This window comes from Conger conger, chromosome 6, assembly GCF_963514075.1.
Source record: "Conger conger chromosome 6, fConCon1.1, whole genome shotgun sequence".
Classification (NCBI taxonomy): domain Eukaryota; kingdom Metazoa; phylum Chordata; class Actinopteri; order Anguilliformes; family Congridae; genus Conger; species Conger conger.
The window spans coordinates 11,399,627-11,408,670 of record NC_083765.1 but is presented as its reverse complement, the minus strand read 5'-3'; the positions used below and the strand labels follow the sequence as shown (position 1 = coordinate 11,408,670).

At 39.1% G+C, this 9,044-nt stretch overlaps 1 long non-coding RNA gene across 1 annotated transcript; it reads left to right on the top strand.

The window, feature by feature from the left end:
- Window positions 1-8,079: 8,079 nt before the first annotated feature.
- Window positions 8,080-8,492, top strand: LOC133130350 (uncharacterized). The gene is made up of 3 exons (XR_009708953.1): window positions 8,080-8,179; window positions 8,293-8,314; window positions 8,424-8,492. It is a non-coding gene; the product is annotated as an uncharacterized LOC133130350 (long non-coding RNA).
- Window positions 8,493-9,044: the final 552 nt, after the last annotated feature.

Sequence of the window (9,044 nt, the reverse complement as noted above, 5' to 3'; positions counted from 1 at the left end):
AAAGAAAAATTACCAAGAAACTTACTGTCCACATAGATGACACTGCCTTGATACACACTCCCTTCGCTAATTGGATTCCCATCTTCATCCATCTTTGAATCATCGTACTTTCTTATGGCCTCAGTTCGGACTTCACTGAAGGTCCCCTTGTCCTCCCCTCCAGTCCACTGGACCAAAGCAAATGTTCTCCTAAAACGTTAAATAACAAAGTTGAACATAAAATAGCTCTTAAAATAAATTGGGTCGCACATAAATCGGCATTGGTCGGTCACAAACCAGAAAGAATAGCTAGCAATTTTTTTACGGGTAAACTATTTAGCTAGCTAGCTAGGTACGTTAGCTGCCTCCAGGCGGTGTTAACGTTAGTCTACGACGTTAACGGTATTACCAACTATCGAATTACATATATATCATGCTATGCATATTTTTAAAAATGATAGCGGTATATTTTATGTGACAATTTATATTACAGCGTACATGGTTTAACGTGAATGCTGTCCTCCATAGCCAAATTTCACTGTATTTCAAATAACCGCAGCCGTTGCGCGCGCTAAAATGTTGGAGGTAACAACTCATTTATCATAACTCAAGTCACCTCATGTTTGATGGGTGCATAACAAAATTTGAGCAGTGGATTAATAACATGCTGAGAGTGGGTGATCACATAGGCACATATGAATAACCTACGTGTAAAAACGTTTATGAACCATTAATTGCTGTAATATTTAAATAGATCCTGCAGCCCATAATTTATTGAAATGCAGTGCTATTTGTTTTTTTAATGACTACAACGTCAATGTTACCCGACTGAGCCAAGTTAGCTAGTAAGCTAGTTCATTCAAACATGGCTCATGTTATTAAAATTCAGACGGCCCAGTAAAAATTCCGAAACGTACCAGGTCACGCTGGAAAAAACGGTGAGTAGCTTCAATGATACGTGAGCCTACGTTAACAAGCTATTGTTGCGACTGCTAACTAGCCTAGTTAGATACTGTAGTGTAGGATCTTCTTGAACTTGAAACGATGGGAGATTTGTTGTTCTATGGAAGGGAAAATAATGGTGTGATCAGTGATTTTGCAGATGGATGCATGTATGTGGCACTTAAGGAAAGCTGGACTGACAACTAATTCTTAACACTGACATTCAGTTCTGATGGGGTACCTGTATTTAATTCATCCAAGTATTCTGTTTGGCCAATTCTCTGCTCTGTCAATGAAATACCACCAGATATCAGGGATAAGCATGTGCTGCTATGTGGCTTATGGTTTGGCTCATCTAAACCGGATATGCAGTTTTTTCAAGCCTTCTGTTCAAGAATGTGTGAGCCTTTCTGAACATGGTTTTCAGTGGCAGGACCCAAAGAGCAAATCAAGTAGAACTGTGAAAGTCTATGCATTGTGTAGTGTATGTGATTCTGTTGCAAGGCCAATGGTGCTAAACTTCAAACAGTTCAATGGGGTATACGGGTGTAGCTTTTGCCTTCATCCAGGAGAACCTGTTAAGAAAGGCAATGGAATGGTACGAGTGTATGCATGCACTGATCAAGTGCCAGAAAAAAGAGAACACAAAACAACTTGAATGCAGGGTGAGGCTATGTTAGGTGTTAAAGGACCTTCTGTTCTCACAAGTTTACCCTATTTTGATTTGATCAATGGAATGATTCCCGATTACATGCACTGTGTGCTTTTGGGTGTAAGTGACAAGTAGCCAGTCTGTGGTTTGACTCCAAAAAATATTCCAAATGCATGGTACCTGGGCAATGAAACCGAAAGAATTGATAGCCAACTTTTATCTATTTTGCCACCAAATGCCTTCTCTCTCATTTTCAATTGAGACAGTGATTACCAGCTAATCTTTTTCACTAAAGCGAATGAAACGTAATGTTGAACATGTTGAACATGTAGGCAAGGGCTTTGGTCATCTCCCTAGGTATTTTTTTTAATTTAATCTATTCTGAGAAGCATTTGTAATTTTAAGTTAAGCTTCTGTTCTGTTGAAGCATTATCACATTGACAGTTACCTTTATAAGGCTGTATGGAGCTGCCTGCTCGTTTTTTTGACATACATCGCACTGCACATGTTGACTTGCTAAGGGCTTAAAAGGCAGGTGCTGTAAGTTGTTTAATGATGTTGCTTGTGTTAACCCCCTTGTGGTAATAAAAAACGATTGAATCTTTTACCATCTTGTAACATCTTTATTTTATACACTAAATTACACGCCGTGGTATCGATAAGAGTATCGATAAATACCGGCACCGATAAGGAGTATCAGTATTGGTATCGGTATCAATAAAATCCTAACGATACACAAGTATTACAGTTGGATTATTGTGAATGGTCAGGTAATACACAGTCAAGCATACAGCAAAACAACAATACAGTGGTAATGTTGAAGAATGGCGCAATATTCCAGATTTCTCACTTTCTAAGTGTCAGCAATAAAACACAGTCAGCTTGCTTATTTACTGTTGGCCTACTGGGGAACAGTGCAATGCAGAAATTATCAAAGGGTGAAATGGTCAAGACAGGGTTACAATTGAAAAGAAATGTTTATTTTCCTGCTGGGTACAGAAGAGCAGTCTACTGTGAAAATATTGTAAGGCTTTGTGTCTTCATCATCTGTGCAAAAACAGGTAACATTGTTTGTGATACACTTAAAACGCATGGCTGCAAATTAATTGATGCTTCCCACAATACACAGATGACCCATAGATCCCATCATAGGACCCGCAAGGTCGGTGGTTTGATCCCCGGTGTAGCCACAATAAGATCTGCACAGCCCTTGGGCCCTTGAGTGAGGCCCTTAACCCTGCATTGCTCCAGCGGAGGATTGTCTCCTGCTTAGTCAAATCACAGATGCCCCATAGATTTTGCTTATCGCAAAAAAGTACTGCCCTCCAGACTAGGGGAATAGTACAGGCTCCAAAAAGTGGATAAAAGTACTTTCTACAAGTTTAAGTAATGCATTTTAGTTGTGTGCAAATTGAGGGCTGAGAAACAGATGGGTGTAAGTGACATTTTGTGCAAAATGAGTTCTATATATCAATAGAAAGCTCTTGAGATCTTTCTAGTGGCAAAAGTACACATGTGGATTCTAAAACAATCCAGAGTAATTCATCAAAAACTGAAAGACCTAACACTGAACGCACTGAAATATAATTTTTTGTTTTGGCTCATGTAAAGTTTGTCAAATGTCACTTACGCCCCTCTGGTTCTAAGCCCTCAAAATATTGTATCAATATTTTACATATTACTCAAAATTGTACATGAGTAATACAGTAGCAAACATTGGAAAATATTATGAACTGAATCCACCTTTAATTAAAAGTCAATAAATAAATCATATCTTGGATCATTCATGTGTGTGACTTAATGTCTGACCATGTAGTCCTTGGGCCAAACCATTTTTCAGTACCATCTGGGTGGGCAAATTCTAGATGTGATTTTTTTAGTCCTATACATCCCTAGATTATGTTTTGATATGATAGACCTTTTGTTTTGGCAGCTTATTAGTGGTTATCACCTCCTAAAGGTATGAACTGCTTTTGTTGAAAACCGGAGTTTTGCCAAAAAAAGTCCCGTGCCATATTTTGCTCCCCTTCGCATGATTCGCTTGTAGGTCGGGCTGTGGGGGTGCTAGAGACAGGTTATTGTTATGCGTCTGAGTCTCCCGAACATGTAGAGATCAACCCGATCAGAAGTCGATCAGACCTTCCTAGGCCGAGCTATGGTCACTTTTCCGCACCTACCCCCCTACCGGTGAATGCCGGAGGTATTGTGCGGTAGGTGCGGGAAAGTTACCATAGCTCAGCGTAGGAAGCTCTGATCGACTCGGGGTCTCTACGTGTTTAGGAGACTCCGGCGCATAATGAACATGTCTCTATCAACCACAGCCCAACCACAGCCCGAGCTACGAGCAAATAACGCGAAGGGGAGCAAAATATAGCAGGGGACTTTTTTTGGCTCCGCCAGAAAAGTTAAAAAGGGTAAAACATTTTACCATGGTGTAGATATCACCATGAAACTTCCTCAGCTGGTTACTTACATAAAGACTATTATTTTTTTTGCCTATGGTCCTAGCGGTCACCAGCCACTAGACTCACTCACTGAACTGAAACCTGGACATAAACAAAACCTTCAAAAAGGGTTTATGTATTGTATGTGTTATTATCCATATTCTAAAGGTTTGTACAGGGGGGCTTGCTTAGATTACTTTTAGATTTTTTTTTACAGATTAAATTTCTATTCTGGAAAGTTATGCAAATTAACACATATTTTAAGTAGATAATGCATCATTTGCATATTTAAACATAAAAATTCAGAAAACTTTTAATACAAAAAATAATAGTCTTTATGTAAGTAACCAACTGAGGAAGTTTCATGGTGATATCTATTAGGTAAAATGTTTTACCCTTTTTAACTTTTCTGGTGGAGCCAAAAAAAGTCCCCTGCTATATTTTGCTCCCCTTCGCGTTATTTGCTCGTAGCTCGGGCTGTGGTTGGGCTGTGGTTGATAGAGACATGTTTCTTATGCGCCTGAGTCTCCTGAACACGTAGAGACCAACCCCGAGTCGATCAGAGCTTCCTACGCTGAGCTATGGTAACTTTCCCGCACCTACCGCACAATACAATACAAAAATGAGGCATTCACCGGTAGGGGGTAGGTGCGGAAGAGTGACCATAGCTCGGCCTAGGAAGGTCTGATCGACTCGGGGTTGATCTCTACATGTTCAGGAGACTCAGGCGCATAACAATAACAGCCCGACCTAGAAGCGAATCATGCGAAGGGGAGCAAAATATGGCACGGGACTTTTTTTGGCAAAACTCCGGTTTTGAACAAAAGCAGTCCATACTTTTAGGAGGAGATAACCACTAATAAGCTGCCAAACCAAAAGGTCTATCATATCAAAACATAATCTAGGGATGTATAGGACTAAAAAAATCACATCTAGAATTTGCCCACCCAGATGGTACCAAATCGTCCAATTTTGGGGTTTGGCCCAAGGACTAATGTGTTAGTGCAGTCTCTCCCTTACTCCCTCATTCTCTCACAAACACACATGCATTCCTTATATAGTTTAAAGTTCACAATAGTCGCTATGGTGACCAGGGGATAGAATTTAGCCATTGACTTCTACTTTGAACTGTGTGAACTAACACATAGTATTGTATGTTCTTGACACGTGCCATGCCATGTGTTACACCAAAGTTAAACTGAGTATGAATTCTGTATGTGAATTTAATGCCACACAGATATCGTATATCTTTGTATTTAACACATACAATTCTTATAATATCACTATATGTTTTTTTAATATGATAAAACGTGTTAAAGAACTACTTAATTCTAGTGTGAATTTTATATGCTAATTTAACACCATATATTTATTCAATATGTTTTGTATAATGTGTATACAATTCTTATATAATTTGTATATACCTTTTCCATATGGGCTGTAACCTAATCCAGAAGGAAAATCAATAGCCGCGTTTACATACAGAATATTACTTAATTCCGAATAATTTGTTCCGATTGAACAAACCATTGATCAGAATAAAACATTTTTATATGCGTAGAATGATCTCAGGCAGATACACAAAACACGTTTCTCACACTTCTCCACATTTGCGTTGTGTATTATGTACAATATTTGCATCTATCCGGTTACATTTCTGAAAAATAATTATCTAATTAGCAGTAGGCGAACGTCCATCCGCCTACATTTGGAGTTCTTTTTATTCAGGCCTAGAAGAAAAGAATCATGGCGTGGTGAAAACCGATCACATTGTCATTCCTATGTGCAACATCAAAGCAGTCAACTCAACTCGATGAGTTTTGGAAGATTGCCAACACGCTGATCTGATGGCTAGGCAACTTATAGGTAGGCTCACTGGATAAAGCTGTTATTAAATTAGCCCAACGATAATGCTCATTTTGAAGCACAGCTGCACAGGTAGTTGGAATCACTTTGTTAGCTCACTAACAAAGATGCTATGCTATGCTTAGCCTACATGTACAATTAGCTTGTTAATACCTCTGCTACTTGGGGGGTTTAAACAATCCCAAATGTTTGCCATTTGCTTAAATGGGGGATGGCTGTCTCTTTAACTCTTTTTACATGAAATTACATTACCAGAGCACTAGAAATATCGCACCCCGTAAAATCTAGTAAACAACCATGGTCACTCGACAGGTGGATACGAACTAAAATGCTTTGCGACTAGCATTCCCCTAGCTTTATTAGGCCTTTTTCATTCGCCATTTTAAACCGTGAGGGACGATGGCGCGGTCCAGGAGCATATTCAAATTAAAGAACAGCTCTTCTGGGTTTTTCCACATTGATGACAAATAGGTTTCCATTGAGCATTATAATAAAGTAGTACAACTACCCCAATATAACCTAATACAATGTATTCGTTATTTAATCATCCCCAAAACCCTGTGTGTCTAGTAAATGGTGCTGTTTGTTAGCTAGCTAGCTATGTTTTATAGCTAGTTGACAGTAGGGTTGCCACACGTTCAGGTTTTCCCTGGATTGAGTAAAACACAGCGAAGATTGGCCATATGCCTACACTCTGGCGTGTGCATTCACTTCAACGACCCTACCTTAGGAAAGTTCAGCTAGCGACTAGCCTAGAGGTAATCGGTAATTTTTTATTTATTTTGTCGGTTTTATAAAATGGAGGGAGATACGGACGAGGAGGACGAGAGAACAAAATCAGACAATGAACCCGCATCAAAAAAAAAAAGTATTGTTTGTTACTTATTAATTCGTGATAAAGCGATCAGTGGAGAAACACTTGTGTTGAGTCACGATTATTATTTCGTCCCCCAGCAGCGCGTACCCGACATGATTACGCTGATCTATTGCAAAATAAGGCTTCTGCTGTCCGAAGTGACCGTTTATTTAGTAAACTATATAGCGCATTCACTAGATAGGGATTAGAAATTAGTGTATTATTATTATTATTATTATTATTATTATTATTATCATCAATAGTAGTAGTAGTAGTAGTAGTAGTAGTAGTAGTAATCAGTTTTGTTACGCAAAGTTCAGAACAATTAAATAGAATTCCAAAGTGCCTAGTAGAGACATAGGGAAATTGTGATGACATAGTAGGATATAGGGCTTTTATAAGGATTTTCCTTGATCTCTTCAGCATATTCAGATGCACTTCGGTCATGGCGGTTGTTGCTTGGAGTTTGTTGTTTTTGCTTTGTCATTTTTGGGTACTACAGTACACTGACATATACACTGGCGTCAAGAAAAATGGTAAAGCAGCGCTACTATACGAATAACGTAACATAACGTAACGTCATTGCATACTGTACGTTATCTAGCCTTTGTGAAACTGCATCGCTTATTGTTCAATTGGTTTATAAATATTACGTAGGCCTATCGTGTCAACCAGGTGTCAGAAGTGTTAGAACAAAGAAAGCTTACTTAATATTTATTTAGGCTATTCATTTTATGTATTTATTTCCCCAGTAATGCCATATTTAATCGGAAACGTGCGGGAGGCCAGTGGACTCGGCGTCCAATTGCTTTCCACTGAGAATGAGTGGGTCAGATGGGAAGGAAACGTAAGTAGCTAAAATACGTATCATCACAACATTCTGAATTGTGACTGTTACAACCAGACAATTAGTAAAACCATCATTATCACAATTTTTCCCTAGGGTGTATGTCAAGCTGAGGTTCTGGATGACCCGCTTTGGACAGACGGAAAACTGACTGAGGTTTCGACTGCAGTGCGTATAATTACGATCTTTAGAACAGCTAGAATGAGCTACTTTTATAAGGTTGAAATTGTGTTTTGAGTTTGTGTTCAGCACATACAAATCCGTATTAAATACTGGACGTAAATACCCTCAAATTAATGACAGCCTGCACTTTATCCTCATAATCACTGTTTCATTTCAAATGCAATGTGCTGGACTACAGAGGCAAAATGACTGCAATTCATATGGACTGCAACTGTAGCTGGCTAATATATTAAACCCAGTTCTCCCAGGGTTTTATTTAACAACTTGTTTTTGGGGGGTTTTTTTTCCAGTTGATGGTCATTCCACCAAAGGAGTTTCAGACAGACTCCATATTAATGTGGATGGCCACAATGAGAGCCGCCATTTTGACCTTATCAGCTCTGGCCCTTATCTGGGGAGCCGCAGCCATCGTAAGTCTTCATTCATTTTTATCCAAGTCCTTATAGGCTGCACTGCTCTGCATTACTTTGCATTGTATGAAATTATTCATTTCGATTGATTTTCCATTTGTCTTTTTATCTAGGTCACAATATGGACGTGCCTGGGTAAGTTTTTTTTTCCAGATAGTCTTTCAAACAGCAATTTTTCAACATCTTAGATGCCATTAATGCCATAATTTAATGTGTGACATTTTGCTTTATTTTATTTTTTTAGTAAAAGAAAATGAGAAATTGAGGGACACCTGTGAGCTGTTGCACAAGGCACTGGACATACGTGAAGGGGTACATTTCATAATTCCCCCTCTCAAGTACATGTTGGGTATTAGGACCACCTTTAGTAATGATGTAAAAAAATGCACACTGGTCAAAAACATCTTTAGCATTGCAAGAGAAGCACCTCAGAACATACAGTAATGAACTTGCATTTGTATGGACTTCTAGGCAGGAATTGGCAGGTGCTTGTCTTTGCCCCATCACAGGAATCTCAGAGGGACATCCATGACTTACAGTACATGAATGAGGAAATGAGAAATTTGAGTGCTACAGTGCAGAAGGAAATAGGCAGCCAAAGGGAACGGATGAAATCCATTTACCGCACATATGACTCCATCATAGAGCTGCAGCAACAGAAAATGGATGCTCTACGGCGGCAAGTATCAACCAAAATACAGTCCAGTCAGGGCTGGCTTCTCACGCTCCAACCTTTACACATGAGAAGCATGCTTTCAGCTTTCAGATCTTTGTTTCTTTCAGGATCAAGTGTCTTTGCCAAAAAGTAAGCTTCATTAAAGGTACAATAGGTAATTTCGGACTTCTAACGGTCAAGAGAGGAATA